General features: G+C 42.6%; 1 long non-coding RNA gene across 1 annotated transcript; it reads right to left on the bottom strand.

Moving 5' to 3' along the window:
* On the bottom strand, window positions 13894-18377 carry LOC102175825. The gene is made up of 5 exons (XR_309936.3): window positions 18033-18377; window positions 16354-16635; window positions 15775-15949; window positions 14646-14760; window positions 13894-14145 (listed from the first exon to the last, which is right to left on the bottom strand). It is a non-coding gene; the product is annotated as an uncharacterized LOC102175825 (long non-coding RNA).

Below are 18383 nucleotides of genomic sequence, written 5' to 3'. Positions count from 1 at the left end.
AATTTTTGCTTGGAACAAAAATATAATACGTCCTTTCTTCTTTCTTTCCCCTTTCTTCTCCTTCTACTCCTCTTTTTATCTTTTTTATTTTTTTGGCCACACCTCACAGCATGTGGAATCGTAGTTCCTCAACCAGGGGTCAAACTCTTGTCCCTTGCAGTGGAAGCGCTGAGCCCTAATACCCTGCACTGCCAGGGAATTTCCTCCCCTTCTCTTATCATCTTTTTTCTTATTTCATTTTGTATGGGAGGAATACATCAATATTTTCTTTGTAGACATGTTAAACTTGAGGTACACAGTTGAGATTCAACTATGTGGATCTATTAGTCTGGAATTTGCATTTGGGATATACATTTGGAATTATCAGCGATTAGATGGCATTTAAAGCTATGGGAATTGAGAGCGCCAACTGATGCAAAGAGCCAGCTCATTAGAAAAGACCCTGATGCTGGGAAAGATTGAAGGCAGGAGGAGAAGGGGATGACAGAGGATGAGATGGTTGGATGGCATCACCGACTCGATGGACATGAGTTTGAGCAAACTCCAGGAGATGGTGAAGGACAGGGAAGCCTGGCGTGCGGCAACTTATGGGATCACAAAAAGTCGGACACGACTGAGAGACTGAACAATGAACAACAACAAGGGAAGGAGAAGATAAAAAGAGTTGAGGAATCAGAGGATCCCCTATATTTAGAGGTCTGATGGAAACAAAGCAATAGGGGGAGGGGGAAATTGAGAATGAGCAGCCAGTTAGTTCGGAGAAGGCACTGGCGACCCACTCCAGTACTCTTGCCTGGAAACTCCCATGGACAGAGGAGCCTGGTGGGCTGCACTCGATGGGTTTGCACAGAGTCGGACACGACTGATGTGACTTAGCAGCAGCAGCAGGAGCAGCCAATTCAGTTCAGTTCAGTTTAGTCGCTCAGTCGTGTCCGACTCTTTGCGACCCCATGAATTGCAGCACGCCAGGCCTCCCTTGTCCATCACCAGCTCCCGGAGTTCACTCAGATTCACGTCCATCGAGTCCGTGATGCCATCCAGCCATCTCGTCCTCGGTCGTCCCCTTCTCCTCCTGCCCCCAATCCCTCCCAGTATCAGAGTTTTTTCCAATGAGTCAACTCTTCGCATGAGGTGGCCAAAGTACTGGAGTTTCAGCTTTAGCATCATTCCTTCCAAAGAAATCCCAGGGCTGATCTCCTTCAGAATGGACTGGTTGGATCTCCTTGCAGTCCAAGGGACTCTCAAGAGTCTTCTCCAACACCACACTTCAAAAGCATCAGTTCTTCGGCGTTCAGCCTTCTTAGGAGCAAAACAAGAGTATCGCTGAGAAGTTTAGAGAAGGGAGTATCCCAGGACTGCAAGAACACTCTAAAGATGAAAACAGAGGTCTTCTGTATTTGGCCCCAGGAGGTCTTAGCTTGCTCAACAAGAGCAATTTCTGTGGGGGAGGGAAATCCAATTGTCCTACAGTTGAAGAATGAATGGGAGAAGAAATGGAAGCAGAGTTACCAGCAATGCTTTTGAAAGATATTTTTGTGAAGAGGAATAGAGAAGGTACAAAGGGAAGGGAACGGGGGCCATGGAGGACTGTGTGTGTGTGTTAATGATGGGGGATTTTAGAGCCACTTGCTGATGGAGATGGTCCAGTAGGGCGATAGCGACACGCAGGGGAGAAGGGCGAGGCAAAGCAGTGAGGTCCTTGAGAAAGAGAATGACTCCAGAGCATAAGAACAGAGATTGAACACTGAGAGTGAAGGGCGGTCGTACACCTAATAGAACAGGGAAAAGGAGGCGGGACCAGAAGTGAGTGGTCAAAGAAGATGAGGGAGGTTCTTCTGTCTGATTCTTCTATTTTCTATCTGGTGTTCCAGGCCTAGGACAGAGTAATATAGTTACATCATCCCCAATAATTCCAACATCTTATCGTAATATAATGTTAGCTGTAAATCAAAATATGATTTAATTTATAACACTGTGAGACTTTCCATGGATAGAAATTCACAAAGAAAAACAAATTTCTTGATCAGGGTATGTGTGCAAATTTTTTCACTATAAATAGCACATTCTAATTGACCATATTTAGAATTAAATATAAAAGAGCCAAGAGTATCCTATAATTATGATTACAGATATAATCACTGACATTTGGAATCCGCTTGCTTGAGTAGACCAGGTAATTAGAATATCATGTTAAATATGCTGAGATTCAAATCTGTACAAGACTGAATGCTTTGCACAGAGAAAAAATTTCATGGCTAGAGAACTGCATTCTTAACCTGGGCCAGGTATTTAGAAAGCATGCTGTTCGGGTTACAAGGGAGTACAGGGAGCGGGTGGAATGAGTGGGGAAACACTACAGAAGCTTTTGTGCAAACTCATCTGCATTGCTGGAAAAACAACACAAAACCACGACCAGTTCAGTAACATTATCTTTGGCCTCTAAAGAACAGTACATGTTTTGGCTGACCGTCATCCTCAAAAATTTATCTTGTTGTTACATAATTTGTTTCCTTAAGAAAACTCAAAGAACCCTACACAAGTTATGTCATTTGTCTGTATAACATTCTGAAGCTGAAAGCAAAAGAGAAGTTGTCTAGACCAGTGCAGTCCAATAGAAATATAACACGAGCCAAAGAGAAGGTAACTAGAATTTTTCTAGTAACTACATTTAAAAAAAAAGTAAAAAAAAGTTAGAAAGGTGACATTACTTTGAATATTATAATTAACCCAATATATCTAAAATATTATCATCTCAACATGTAACAGAGATAAAAAGTTGGCCATGAGTTCTATTCCATTCTTTTGCTGGTACTGAGTCTTTGAAATCTGGTGTGCCTGCCACACTAAGCACATCTCAGTTGGGACTGGTCACATTCCAAGGGCTCTGTAAAGTGCCTGTGCGATAAGTCACTTCCGCCGTGTCCGACCAGTGCAACCCCATGGGCTGTATCCACCAGACTCCTCTGTCCATGTGATTCTCCAGGCAAGAATATTGGAGTGGGTTGCCGTGCCCTCCTGCAAGGGATCTTCCCGCCCCAGGGACTGAGCCTGAATCTCCTACGTCTTCTTGCGTTGGCAGGCAGGTTCTTTACCACTAGCGCCACCTGGGAAGCCCCAGTAGCATCTCAATTCTAGAGAAAAATGGAAAGGGGGATGGTCACAGAATCCAAAATCTGGACTTTATTGCAAACTAACGCAGCGTGAGTCAAGAGTTTGTCATCGTCCTGCTCAAAATCCTCCCGGCTACTCATCACTCCCCAAAGCGCAGCTAAACTCTTGCTTGGAGCCTGAGCGTGCTACAGCCCTGCCTCCCTTAGCAACCATCTGGCTTACCAATGCCCCCCACTCATTCTGTGTGCCCTCTGCTCCTGCCCCCATCTCAGGATTGTGGCACTTCCTCCTTCAGTTTGGAATGCATCTTCTCCTGGCTCAATCCCTGATTTCATTTAGCTTTTTGCTCAAATATCATCTCAGAAAGGCCTGTGATTCTAAAATATAGCTTTCCTCGCTAGCCACTCTCCAGCTATTTGCCTTGATTTCTTGGTATTCATGACACTAAATACTAAGAGTACACAAGCCGTTCAAAAATTTGTTTACCATCTATGTCCTCCCGTAGCAAGTAGGATTTGTGAGGTCAGGCCATTGTTACGTACACTGCTGGATTACCAACACTTGGCCTAATGCCTGGCACACAGTATGTTTATTGAATGGGCAAGTGAATAGTATGATTTTGGGCAGATTGTTTAGAGGGTATAGTGAGTGCAGTGTCGAAGACTGTACTGTCTGGAGTCAGACAATCTCTTTTTTGAGATCAAATTCCAGCCAGTCTGTTCATCATCTCTGTTCTTTTGAGTAATTGCTTAACTTCTTTAAACTTCAGGATCTTTACCTGAAAAATGGGGGTGTGCACAATAGCATCTATTTCGTAGAGATGATGTTGTTTTGAAAATGAAATGAACTACAGGATGTAACGTACCTAAGTCAGCACCTTGCCATAGTAAGCACTCAAGAAAATTTCCTATTATGATCTTTTAAACAGTGATGAAAATGAGTGTCTTGACTCACAAGTATTCTTCAGCCCGCCTACCTGCTGCGCAGACAGGGCTCTTATCAAGGTTATTTGCATTCCCTCCTGTTTCCCTCTCCAGCGTACTACGGTGTTCCCTTTCAGCTCCTTGGATATGGCTGAACATTCTTTTCCCTGACTTCCTAATGTACAGAGACCTTCCTATTGCCTCTGCACCGATTCCCTGAACAGTCTCTCGCTCCCAGGACCTCAGTGGCTATTTCTATGCTGCTGATGCCAGATCCCCATCACCAGCTGGGCTTTCTCTCCTGAGCCTGAGTACATCCAATACTAAAGTCATTCTATTTCCTTCAAACCTGCTCCTCTTTTGGATTTTCTGGATGATCCCCTGGAGGAGAGCATGGCAACCCACTCCAGCATGCTTGCCTAGAGAATCCCATGGACAGAGGAGCCTAGGGGGTTACAGTCCACAGGGTTGAAAAGTCAGACCCGACCGAAGCAACTGTAAAACAGTTTGACAAGGTTGTTTCTGTTTGATGTTCTGGTTTCTTGGCCGCGAGGCATGAGGGATTAAACATGAACCCCCTACAATGGAAGGTGAGGTCTTGACCACTGGGCGGCCAGGGAAATCCCTGGATTTTGTATTCTAATAAATGGCACCCCACTTACTCGTTGAAACCAGAAAATGCAATATTAGTCTTCAGTCTCGAGTCTCTTCCATTCCACAGCCCAATCAATCACCATCTTAGTACTGCTGCCTACCCCTGTAGCCATACCTGAATCCAGGCCAACTTCCTGTCTGGGTTTCAGGCTAGACTAGCTAAGCTTCTTGATAGACACCACCATGTCCATTCTTTCCTTCCTTTGATTCCTCTCCATAAAGTAACAAAAGTAATCCCCATAAAGTGCAACCTGATCTCACTATCATGCTCAGAGCCTCATTGCTTAGATCGCCAAGGTGATGGATAGCTCCCCATCGCCGTTGAGATAAAGTCAGATCTGAGGGGCAACTTAGTTATATCTGTTTGAGAAGTTGCCCATGCACACTTGTTACACACGAATCCTCCACAGCACTGTCCTCTATTTCTTATGCTTCAGCCTCTTCAGGAAGCATCCATGCATGCTGCATGCTAAGTTGCTTCAGTGGTGTCTGACTCTTTGTGACTCTGTGGACTGTAAAGCTCCAGGCTCCTCTGTCCATGGGGTTGTCCAGGCAAGAACAGCGGAGTGGTTGCCATGCCCTCCACCAGGGGTTCTTCCTGACCCAGGGGTCGAAGCTGGGTCTCAGGCATTGCCGCCAGATTCTTTACCATCTGAGCTACCAGGGAAGCCACAGAAGTGAATAACATTTCAGTGTAGCTACTGAAAGTAATAGAGCTAACTCATGGCCATGTTGAGAAGATGAGAAATAGAAAGTGTTCACATACATGGTGGTGTTATAGGGCTTAGGGAAAATAAGCTCACTCTTCATTATCTAGAGTGGACGTCACTGAAGCTGTTTTAAAATAGCAAAGAATGCTAAGCTACAAATATTTTTCTTTTCCTGTACTAACTTTTTTTCTTGTTTTAGTTAATAACTCCCCTGCCCCATAACTTGATTTTTGTAATGAAGAGGCTTGATTCCAGTTTTAAATTAGTGTAAAAAATATTTATTTTTACTTATGTATTTGCCTGTGCAGGATCTTTAGTTGCAGCATGCAGACTCTTGGCTGCAGTGTGTGAGATCTAGTTCTCTGACCAGGGGTCGAACCTGAGTCCCCTGCACTGAGAGCGCAGAGTCTCAGCCACTGGACCACCAGGGAAGTCCTTGACTCCATTTTTGGTGTTTAACTCTTGGCAGCTTTCAGTCCCCACCCCTCTTCCCTATCTTCCCCACATCTGGGCAACCAAGATGAGAAGACCTGTGTAGGTCTTTACAGTTAAGTCACTTTAGTCATGTCTGGCTCTTTGCAACACTAGGGACTGTAGCCCTCTAGACTCCTCTGTCCATGGAATTCTCCAGGCAAGAATACTGGAGTGGGTTGCCATGCCCTTCTCCAGGGGATCTTCCCGACCCAGGGATAGAACCCAGGTCTCCTGCATTGCAGGGGGATTCTTCACCATCTAAGCCACCAGGGAAGCCCCCTAAGAGTCAAAGGGAATTTCAAATAGGGCAGACTTTCGCTCATGTTTGAGAAAATTCCCCACCATGCCAGCTCCACCCTTTAACCACAATAAAAGCTCCCAAACCACCCTTCAACCTTTGTCATTTCCTCATCAAACCTCTATGTGAGCTCTTTTCCTGCTGGGAACCCCAGTTTAGTATTCTTTATTATATTCGTGGGTGGATGCCTTGTGTCAAGTGTGTCTGGACATCCAGATAATTCCTAAGGGGAGAGCTCACCTTTGGGCAGACTGAACTATGTACTTTCTATCTATGCTCAGTTGCTTAGTCGTGTCTAGCCCCATGGACTGTAGCCCACCAGGCTCTATCCATGGGATTTTCCAGGCAAGAGGACTGGAGTGGGCTGCCATTTCCTACTCCATTTTTTCTGTATGCTTATCATTAATACATTCCCAAATTGCCCCGCCCCCCGTTTTACTATTTCCTTCAGCATTCTTTACATTCCACTGTTTCCACTCAGGTCCTTTTCTTGGTGCTCTCTCTCTGTGGCCTCTGTCCTGCTTCAGCCCAGCAGACTGGTTGATCTTTAGGCTTCCTTCAGAGCTGAGGTCTTAGATTTTCTCTTCACTATCACCCAGACTTTCTCGTGTATCAGAATTCCTTTCCCTGGATTCCGTCTTCTCTTTTCTTATTTTCGTTGAATAAGGTATCTCATAGCTTCCTGAAAAATGGACCTATCAAGTAGTGTTCTTGCTCTTTCACATCAGAAAAATACATATTCTGCCCTCTCGGTTAGTTACTAATTTGCCTGGGGAGCTCTACATTAGAAGTCATTTCCGTCTACTAGTTTCTAGCATTCAGTGTGGCTGCTGAGAATTCCAAAGCCATTCTCCTACCTGACTCTTTTTAAAATCTTTCTTTCCTGAAAGTTTTTACAATATGCTGTGTGTCTACAGGGTGTTCAGTTTCATGATGAATGTGTCTCAGGGTAGGTTTATTTTCATCCACCCATCTTGGAAGCTCAATAGGCTCTTTCAATTTGGAAAGTCATGTCCGTTCCTTCTGAGAAATTTTCTTGAATTGGTTCTTTGATGGTTTCAGCCCCTCCATGTTGTCTGTTCTGTCTTTCTGGAACTCCTTTTATTCAGATATTGCATTTCTTGGACTAGTCTGTACCGTTTTCATCTTTTATCTCCTCTTCTCTTTCTTTCTGTTGTACTTTCTGAGGGCTGTTGTACTTTCTGAGGGATTTCCTCAATTTTATACTTTAAACTTTCACTAGAAATTTTCTTTTATACTATGATGCTTTTAATAGCCAAGAATTCATCTTTATCCTCTGACTGCTACTTTTAAAATTATCAATACCATCTAGCTCTTATTCAATGGCTGCAATATCATAATGTGTCAGTATCTTTGAATATTTAAAGTTATTAATAATAGGGTTTTTTTCCCCTCCTGCATCTTCCTTATTTCTTCTTTGTTTCTTTTCTGTTAGTTTTGGACACTGTCTTTCTTTTTTTTTTTTTATTTTATTTTATTTTTTTAATTTTTTATTTTTTTAAATTTTAAAATCTTTAATTCTTACATGCATTCCCAAACATGAACCCCCCTCCCGCCTCCCTCCCCATAACATCTCTCTGGGTCATCCCCATGCACCAGCTCCAAGCATGCTGTATCCTTCTTATTCGAATATGCCATCACCTGTCTAGAGATCCTTGGCTGTCCACGCATACCTAGGAGACAGGCACTAGAAAGTCTGGGGCCAGTTCAGCTTACACAGTTGACTTGTTAACTGTGGGTTCCACTGGAGAGCTATCTATTGGGCAGAAGTATGGAAAGAAAGTGAGGAAAGAAGGCTAGGTGTTTTGAGACAGGAAGGGGGCAGGGCACAACCTTTGAAAGAATGACACAGCCCAAGGACAGGACATAAACTGATTTGAACCAACAAGGTCCAAGAGGTCAGAATCAACTTCCACCTGACCTCAACCTCAGCAAATGCTCATTGTAATACATCCCAGATACCTCGACGGTTCCAGGAATGACCGCAGAAGGTCAGAAAGTGGGTGGTGGCTCAATTCCTGGAAATCCCCACCTCTTTTCCAAAATAGCTGGAATACTCCTCTCACTCAATCAGTTCAGTTCAGTTGCTCAGTCCTGTCTATCTCTTGGCGACCCCATGGACTGCAGCACCCCAGGCCTCCCTGTCCATCACCAACTCCCGGAGTTTACTCAAACTCATGTCCATTGAGTCCATAATGTCATCCAACCATCTCATCCTTTTCCTCCTGCCTTCAGTCTTTCCCAGCATCAGGGTCTTTTCCAATGAGTCCGCTCTTCGCATCAGGTGGCCAATGTATTGGAGTTTCAGCTTCAACATTAGCCTCACTTTCATCAAGAGGCTCTTTAGTTCTTCACTTTCTGCCATCAGGGTGGTGTCATCTGAATATCTAAGGTTATTGATATTTCTCCTGGCAATCTTGATTCCACCTTGTGTTTCTTCCAGCCCAGCGTTTCTCATGATCTACTCTGCATATAAGTTAAATAAGCAGGGTGACAATATATAGCCTTGATGTACTCCTTTTCCTATTTGGAACCAGTCTGTTGTTTCTTGTCCAGTTCTAACTGTTGCTTCCTGACCTGCATACAGATTTCTCAAGAGGCAGGTCAGGTGGTCTGGTATTCCCATCTCTTTCAGAATTTTCCACAGTTTGTGGTGATCTGCACAGTCAAAGGCTTTGGCATAGTCAATAAAGCAGAAGTAGATGTTTTTCTGGAACTCTCTTGCTTTTTCAATGATCCAGCAGATGTTGGCAATTTGATCTCTGGTTCCTCTGCCTTTTCTAAAGCCACCTTGAACATCTGGAAGTTCATGGTTCATGCATTGTTGAAGCTTGGCTTGGAGAATTTTGAGCATTACTTCACTAGCGTGTGAGATGAGTGCAATTGTGCGGTAGTTTGAGCATTCTTTGGCATTGCCTTTCTTTGGGATTGGAATGAAAACTGACCTTTTCCAGTCCTGTGGCCACTGCTAAGTTTTCCAAATTTGCTGGCATATTGAGTGCAGCACTTTCACAGCATCATCTTTTAGGATTTGAAATATGTCAACTGGAATTCCATCATCTCCACTAGCTTTGTTCGTAGTGATGCTTTCTAAGGCCCACTTGACTTCACATTTCAGGATATCTGGTTCTAAGTGAGTGATCACACCATCATGATATCCGGGTCATGAAGATCTTTTTTGTACAGTCTTCTGTGTATTCTTGCCACCTCTTCTTAAGATCATCTGTTTCTGTTAGGTCCATACCATTTCTGTCCTTTATCGAGCCCATCTTTGCATGAAATGTTCTCTTGGTATCTTTAATTTTCTTGAAGAGATCTCTAGTCTTTCCCATTCTGTTGTTTTCCTCTATTTCTTTGCACTGATCACTGAGGAAGGCTTTCTTATCTCTTCTTGCTATTCTTTGGAACTCTGCTTTCAAATGGGTATATCTTTCCTTTTCTCCTTTGATTTTTGCTTCTCTTCTTTTCACAGCTATTTGTAAGGCCTCCCCAGACAGCTATTTTGCTCTTTTGTATTTCTTTTTCTTGGGGATGGTCTTGCTTCCTGTCTCCTGTACAATGTCATGAACCTCCAGCCATAGTTCATCAGGCACTCTGTCTGTCAGGTCTAGTCCCTTAAATCTATTTCTTACTTCCACTGTATAATTGTTAGAGGGGTTTACAAAGAATATAATCAATCTGATTTCAGTGTTGACCATCTGGTGATGTCCATGTGTAGAGTCTTCTCTTTTGTTGTTGGAAGAGGGTGTTTGCTATGACCAGTGCATTCTCTTGGCAGAACTCTGTTAGCCTTTGAAGCTGCTCTCCCTCATTAGCCTATGTATTACCCAATCCATAAAAAACTGACAACCCTATACCTTTGAGCCTCTTTTGCCTTCTGAGATGGTCCACAATCTGTCTATGGAGTGGTTAAGAATCTGCCTGTAATGCTGGAGACCCAGGTTTGATCCCTGGGTTGGGAAGATACCCTGGAGAAGGGAATGGCAACTCATTCCAATATTCTTGCTGGAGAATTCCCATGGACAGAGGAGCCTGGTGGGCTATAGTCTATGGGGTTGCAAAGAGTTGGACACGACTGACTAACACTTTCACCTTCTTTCACTTTCTGTCTATGGAGTGTGCTTCCTTCCTGAATAAACCTTCTTTCTCTTTATCTGGCTCACTCTTGACTTCTTTCCTGTGTGAAGCCAAGAACCCACACTTGGTGGCTGTCCCTGGGACCCAGACGTGATCATTCTCTTGTGCTGCACTCTCCTCCCTGCATCTTGACAGTCAGTTATAAACTTTCAGTAGGTTGCCTCCCAGTCTGGCCAACTGCTGGCTTAGGAATCAGCTTTTGGGACTGGCAAGTCAATCACTACTCAACCATTATTTTTCCAGTTTCCAAATATTTTTGATGCTATTTTTCCTTTCAGTATCTATATGCTGGTGGACTTACACTCTTAAAAAAAATGCATTCATTATCATTTTTGTGGGTTTGGTGGAGAGTCCCCTGAGAGTCCCCTGAGTGCTCTCTGACATTCTAGTAGGACTTAGAGCGTACATGGTCTTTACTGTAGGATTATTGAAGTGCCTGCCCTTTTGGCCCTTCTGACATTCACTAGCCTTATCTCATGTCCATTCTCTACGTGGGCCACCTGTCAATTTCGTGAATGCACTACAGTCTCCTCTTATGGATCTGGTCCCCACAAGTGCTGATGCCTCTTCCAGGAGCTCCTGCTTGTCCCTCAAATGCCTCCGTGGGTCTTCTATGTTTCAGTTTAGGTGTGATTGCTCAGAGTGGACATCACTGACCCTCAGCTTAGGGTGAAATCTCCCTGCTGGAATATCCTTAGCATCCAGTCCTTATGTGGGATCTTAGTTCTCCTAACAGGGTTCAAACCTACACTCCCGGCAGTGGAAATGCAGGGTCTTAACCACTGGGTCACCAGGGAAGTCTCCTTCCCCTCCCGTAAAATGGGCCATCTTTTATTTTCCCTCACTAGTCTGTTAAGCTCTGTGGAGGCAGGGCTTGTGACCGTGCTCTGCTGCTTTCACTGCAGGATATCCACCTCTTAGCACAGGGCCTAGGACATAGTAGGTGCTCAGTTTGTATCTGATGAATGGACCAATGAAGACAAGTAAAAGGACTTGCTAAGAGAACAGAGTTAGTACTGGAAATCCATTCTTTCAATCTTTTCAATTCAACTATATTGGCCTATTCCTTGGTTAGAAGAAGTCAAAACAGACTAGATTTGGGAAAGGAGATAACAGTCCCTTAAATTTGTATATAGGCAGTACCGGGATAATTGTCTATCTCTGGTATAACAAAATCCAATAGACTAGGTGACTTAGAAACAACAAAAATTAATTTCCTACAGTTCTAGAGGCTGAAACTCCAAGATCTTGGACTTCTCTTGGACTGTCTGTCTCTGGTTTACAAGTGAGGAAGCAAAGGATTAGTAATATACAAGTCATGAGAGAAGGTTCTAGAACTGAGAATTAGTTCTCTTGACTCCTAATCCTGTTTTGTTTTTTATTGCTTGAGATACATCTAGGATTTATGTCTCCAAGCTTATTGCCTTTTATGTTTCACAGGTATTTCTGTGTTGTCCTCTAGGTATATTTAACTTTCATCAAATAACTACCATCATGTTGCTGTTTAAAGACTAAATCAGTGATTCTCACTTGCTGCAGGTTGTGCAGAATCATCTTGGAGGGTTTTTCAATCTCTTTGTGCCCCATTCCTCCTCCTATCCCTACCTTTGAAAATGCTACCCAAGTGCTATAGACTGAATGTTTGTGTGCCCCAGCCCCTGCCACCCAAAACTCATGCTTTGAAAACTGACTCCCAGTGTGACAGTATTTGAAGGGTCTTGGAGAGATGATTTGGGTATGAGAGTGAAGCTGTCACACATAGGATTAGTGTCCTTACAAAGAGGTCCCAAAGAGCTTCCTCATGCCTTTTGCTGTATGAGGACACAGTGAGAAGTTGACGGTCTTCAACCCAGAAGAGGGTTCTCAGCAGAACTCAGCCAAGCTGGCACCTTGGACTTGCAGCCTCTGGAAGTGTGGGAAATTAATTTTTGTTGTTTTAATTTTGTTGCAACCAGTATGTTGCATTTTGTTATACCAGCCTGAACAAAGACACCAAGTTTTGATATGATTGACTTTCACAGGACACGAAGTACTGGATTAACTATTAGTTATGAGCAAAACTGCATTAATCCATTACTAACACATGCTACAATGGCTCAACAAGTGATACTTTTAGAATGTTCAGTTCATTTATAAACACTAATTGGACCACTATTTTTCAAAGCCAAGTGTATATCTCGACTCTGAGACCCCATGGACTGTAGCCTGCCAGGTTCCTCTGTCTATGGGATTCTCCAGGCAAGAATACTGAGTGGGTAGCCATTCCCTTCTCCAGGGGATCTTTCCCACTCAGGGATTGAACCTGAATTTCCTACACTGTAGGCAGAGTCTTTACTGTCTGAGCTACCAGGGAAGCCCTATCTTTTAACATCATACTTCTAATTTCTTACCACAAGGTAGGAAAAGGCAAAACACAGCACTAGAGTTTAGGAGTTTGGATCCATCCATTAGCCTGTTTGAGTCTGGCTAGTTCCTGGCTCTCTCTCTGCTTTAGAATAGTTCCTTTCTCTACAATAAGGACAACCATATTTATATCCAAAATATACCAAAAGAAAAAGAAGACACCACACAAGTTGTTAGAAAAACGCTTTGTGAAAGAAGAGATTTTGGTAACCAAAGTGTGTCTCAGTCTAAAAGTGGAACCTGTGTAATGCTCTGGGAGACAGTCTCTTGGCATCTCTAGGCCCATTTCCTTCATGTTACACAGTTATAATGATAATGTTCTTGGAGTAGTATGGGTTAAAATCAGATGAGATCATCAGTTTAGAGCCCAGTATAAAGCCATAAGTTATTCTAGTCATTTTACAGTTATATATAGTAAGCCATTTTAGCTAGGAAATATGATATGCCCAACGACACCATCAATACAGTTATCCTATGGATAGTTTTTCTGGCTTGTAAGCACTTGATTAGAGCAGGCATGTGAATGTAGATGAACTGTCAAGGGCCTTGGGAAGAAAGATTAGAATTTTTTTAAAACTTTTTTTTTTTTTAAAGACTAGGATGGTTTTGGTAAAAAGGCTACATTTCTAAATGTAATTCCTCTTCACAGGACTTGTCTAGACTGACCAAAAGGCACAGGGTTTGGGTTCCCTGGAAGTATTAACTTCTGACTGCTTTTGCATCCATGTCCAGAGCTCAGTTACAGTACTGGCCTCTGAAGTTCCATTCTGATGGGTGCAACATGACGCACTGAAACGGATGACAACCATAAACAAGGACCCTCTAGTGATGACACGTCTGTACCACGCACACAAGCAACACCAAAGGGATAACTGAGGGAGTCGTGAGTTAGAAATGACAGTTTCTCATACAAGATTCTATTGTACAAATAATACAACAGTGAAAAACAGGAATGAGAGCCCATTCTTAAGCATGGTTTAATAGGGGTCTTCCCTCGTGGCTCAGCTGGTAGAGAATCTGCCTGCAATGCAGGAGACCCGGCTTTGATCCCTGGGTTGGGAAGATCCCCTGGAGAAGGGAATGCCTACCCACCAGTATTCTTGCTTGGAGAATTCCACAGATAGAGGAGCCTGGCAGGCGTGGGCTTCCCTGGTAGCTCAGATGGTAAAGAATCTGCCTGCAGTGCAGGAGATCCCCAGTTTGATCCCTGGGTCGTTTACTAGATCTTTAATGATTTAATAGGAGAGGGGAATTCATCAATATTTCAATGCACACTTTGACCTCGATAGTTTTCTTTTCTTCAGAACTATTCTGAGCTAATTCATCCTTGACACCATTTGAATGGGTCTGCAACTTCTTTGTTCTTTCTGCAGTTATTTGCAAGTAGGTCATCTGACTTACATCCCTTGGTCTCCTGAAATACAAGATGAAAAAAATTAGGATTACCCTTAAAATAATCAGACAAATATAGGTTTTATTCCTGAACAAATTGAGAGGTTTGTGTCAGCACTGAGTGATTTCTGTGAAAGTGAAAAGGGTTTGCATTATGAGTGACTAAGATGGTAATGGTAATGGATGGGTGATAGAACAGGAGAGAAGGAGGCGGGAGAGCCTCCATTTACCTGAGTGTGAGAAACACTGGTTTCTGCGACCTTCCATTTCCCTCCCTTTTTTAAAATTTTAATTTAATAAATTGTTTTAAAAGATTTATGATTTATCTATTTTTGACCTTGCCACACAGCAGGCGTGTGGGATCCTAGTCCCTGACCTGGGATCAAACCTGCACCCCTGGCCGCGGAAGTGCAGAGTCTTAACCGTTAGACTGCCAGGGAGGTTCTCACTTTTTTAATTTTAATGTTCTCTTTGTCAAAACAACAACAAAAACAAAAAGGAACCCGTAAGATTGGACATTACCCAACAGCTGCAACATAAAAGTCAGTGAGGAGAGCTCTGAATTCCATGTGCCAGTTTCACTGATGACTCACTGGGAACTTGGTATAGGTCACCTAAACTTGCGCTACTTCAGTTCCTGGATGTGTGGGAAAAAAAAAGTATAATATTTGATCCTAAAAATAATTAACTAGGGTAACTGTTTAGAGTTCTAAGAGGATATTTAATTAGGTAAGTTTCCACCACTTTAGTAACTACACTCAACTATATGCCATGATCATTAGCTATCAACCATAGTTAAATTCTAAATATTTACATTAATAAACACAGATTTTCACTTTAACTTCAGTTTCCAACTCTAGTCCCCACATCCTTGTTTCATGGATTTCTTTTCTCTGATACCATCTTCCGATACTGTATCAGATCAGTAAATCTGCTTCTGCTGGGACTTAAGGTTCTAATCAAATCCTCTGTGTTTCATCTCATTTGGATTAAGATTCATTCCCTTAAAATTAACTGCCAGCATATGAGCCTACTATTTTTCTTATATGAACAAGATCCATTCATAATAAGGGCATAATTTATGTATAACATGACTAGTGTATCTTAGTTAAATTTCACATTTTTATTAGTGGATCTTTATCTTACTCGTGTATTAATTACTCTTCATTAATGTATCCCAGTGTATAAGCTGAGAGAGAAGTGTCACCATTCAACTTAGAATCAGAATTTTGCAGCTATGGATGACCCTAGAGGTCAGCTAGTTGAAAATCATCATTTCATAGATAACGAAGTGGGTAAGTCACTTGTCTAAGGCCACACAGCATCTGGGGATAGAGTAGGGATGAGAACCCATGAGTCCTGGGTCTCCAGCCACCTGCTGGAATTACTGGAGGCCTAACTAATACCCTTTGATCCCTGGGTCGGGAAGATCCCCTGGAGGAGGGCATGGCAACCCACTCCAGTATTCTTGCCTGGAGAATCCCATGGACATAGGAGCCTGGTGGGCTGTAGTCCACAGGGTCACAAAGAGTCAGACACAACTGAGCAAATTAATACACATACATGCTTTAACTGATGAATTTGATTCAGTTCCACCCATGCTGGGTTCAGCCCCTCAGTAAGCTTATCTGTTTATAGGCAGACACTACACCTTTAATTCAGGCCAGCCAAAACTATAACCTTCTTAACCAGAAGTTCAAACAGAGAACTGGCACAGATCCATTCTCCCTCTGAAAATACATATGCCATACAGATGCTGGAGAGTCATCTTTGTTTCTGAGGACAACACGTAACTTCTCAGTGGCAGCAATACATTCTGAATTCATCTGAAAGTGAAAAGTAAAAGAAAGTATTAGTTGCTCAACTGTGTCTGACTCTTTGCGACCCCATGGACTGTAGACCCCCAGGCTCCTCTGTCCATGGGATTTCCCAGGCAAGAATACTGGAGTGGGCTGCCATTTCCTCCTCCAGGGGGGTCTTCCTTACCCAGGGATTGAACCTTGGTCTCCAGCACTGCAGGCAGACTTCCTACTGTCTGAGCCATGACAAATATTTAATTCACATCCACTATGAAACAGGTATTATACCTTTCATATCGAGGGCCCTACAGTCCATGGGGTCACAAAAAAGTTGGATATCAATTAGTGACTAAACAACACCACCACCCAAGGCCCTAGCCCTTGGGGAACTTACTCTAAAATGAAGGCAAATATGGAACAAATAACCATACCAAGAGTTGAGTCTGGGAATGCCTGGTGGTTTTCGATGCAGACGGCACAGTGCTAGTCCTGGTCTGGGAACTAAGATTCCGAAAGCTGGGCAGCACAGTCAAAAAAGTTGAATCCTATAACTTAAGTGTACATATCTTAAAAGCATCCAGTTAAAATTTCCTTTTTAATATCACAATTTCTTCGAACTTAGCCATCTTAATTTATAACCAATGGAAGAAGCAGATATATTGGGAAGTTGATTTTCCAGGCTTTACATGGTCCACTACTAACAACTGTTTCTCCTGCAAGATATAGCATCACAGTTAGGTGAAATTTTTTCGGAGTGGGATACATAAAAATGTAGTAAATATTATGTTTATGTTTTAAATTATTATTTCTATTATTATGAAATTAATGCATTTTTAGGGGTAAAGCATTTAAATTACATTTAAGGGTACAAAGTGCAAAGAAAACATTCTCTCTATCCTGAGTATACACACTCAGCTTTTTGTTCCTCTTCTGAAATTTTCTAAGCATTTAGAAACCTATATATGTCTATTTTTTCTTATAACTATGAAAATGGGTTAATGGTAAATACAGTTTTTTTCACTAACCCAAGACATATTTATACATCCACACATATTGATCTATTTCATTTTTTAAAATGTTTACCTACTATACCATAGACTACATATACCATAATTTATTCAAATAGAAGTTGATCTTTTAAAAAGTCAATGATACTAACTACTGGGAAGGTAAAACAGAGAATATGAATTATATACATATATATATATAAGCATTCACACACACACACACACAACATTGTCAGTGAATAATAGGATTAGTAGGCTAGCCACAGGGGCACAGTTGTCAGAGTCCATTCAGTTAATGACTACTTCATCGCTGTTGACTGACAGGTACAACCCATCCGTATTTTGATTGGCGGCTTTAGACTTTTCATTCAAACCTGCTGCTACCTTTCTCCCCAACTGACCTGAGTGGCAAAAGTCAAACCTTCTCCTGTCTGAGGCCACACTTGGTGCTGTCAGTAACGTCTAGTTAGAGGCACCAGGACCCAACACCCATTTTAATTCATCAGTTTAACTTTCTTAAGGAATTCCCCACCCTCCTCCGCTCCCCACTTGGGTTGATTTCCTGTCTTTTATCAGTCGCCATTTATCAAGACCCTGTAATGTGCTCAGTGCAGAGCAGAACAAATCGAAGTGTTCCTCCTCACAATTTAAGGAAGGCAGGGGGCTAGTTTTTGTTTTCAGATAAAAATCTATTGATAAAACATAAACTCCCTAAAACTTCCTTTAAACCAAATAGCATTGTCACATGCTCACAAACTCATTACTTTCATAGCCAGATGACTCAAGATTACTACATTTCTATTCATAAGGAGTTTGCTGGCCCGAAATCAACAGTCAGGCCTTTCCCCCATCTTCCTTCTCTCTCCCTTGGGAAACAGACTTTTGGAGCCTAGCTTCAGGATGAAGAGGATGTGTGTCTGCTGACTGAACTGTAGGTTCTGGGATTTTATAAAGCCCGAACTCCTCTTTTAAAATTCTTGTTTTGAGATTGGGGAAGTGGAGGTCTGAATTTTTTTTTTTTTTTTTTTTGCCTCTAAGCCTTTCAATTTAGAACCATATTCTAAAAATGGTAAATAGACTGAGGCCTTCTGCTTGCTACTTACTATAGAACTGGATATTCATATCAGAAATCAGCCGCGTCTACATTACCGTCTGTCACTCAGCGTGACGGGGGATGAAGGGAACAGACCACCAGCCCTGCCCTGCCTGGGGAGTTTAACACTTGAAGCTTCTGCTTTTGCACTTGACTCTCCTAAAAAAAACGGGCCCACCTTCCTGTTTAGTTCTTTCGCTTCACAGTTTCCTTGTCAAAACTGAAGAAAAATAAAAAGTCACCGTCAAACCTGGGTGCATGCCCGAGGCTCTGCCAGTCCTCGGACCAAGAGGAAGCGATCTCAGCCAACCCCACCTCTACCCCCCCGCTCTTTTCACAGGCGATCGCGGCAGGGACAAAC

The sequence above is a fragment of the Capra hircus genome, chromosome 4 (assembly GCF_001704415.2).
Source record: "Capra hircus breed San Clemente chromosome 4, ASM170441v1, whole genome shotgun sequence".
NCBI classification, from domain to species: Eukaryota; Metazoa; Chordata; class Mammalia; order Artiodactyla; family Bovidae; genus Capra; species Capra hircus.
Note: the sequence above shows the minus strand (reverse complement) of the source record. Positions and strands in the feature narration are given on the sequence as shown.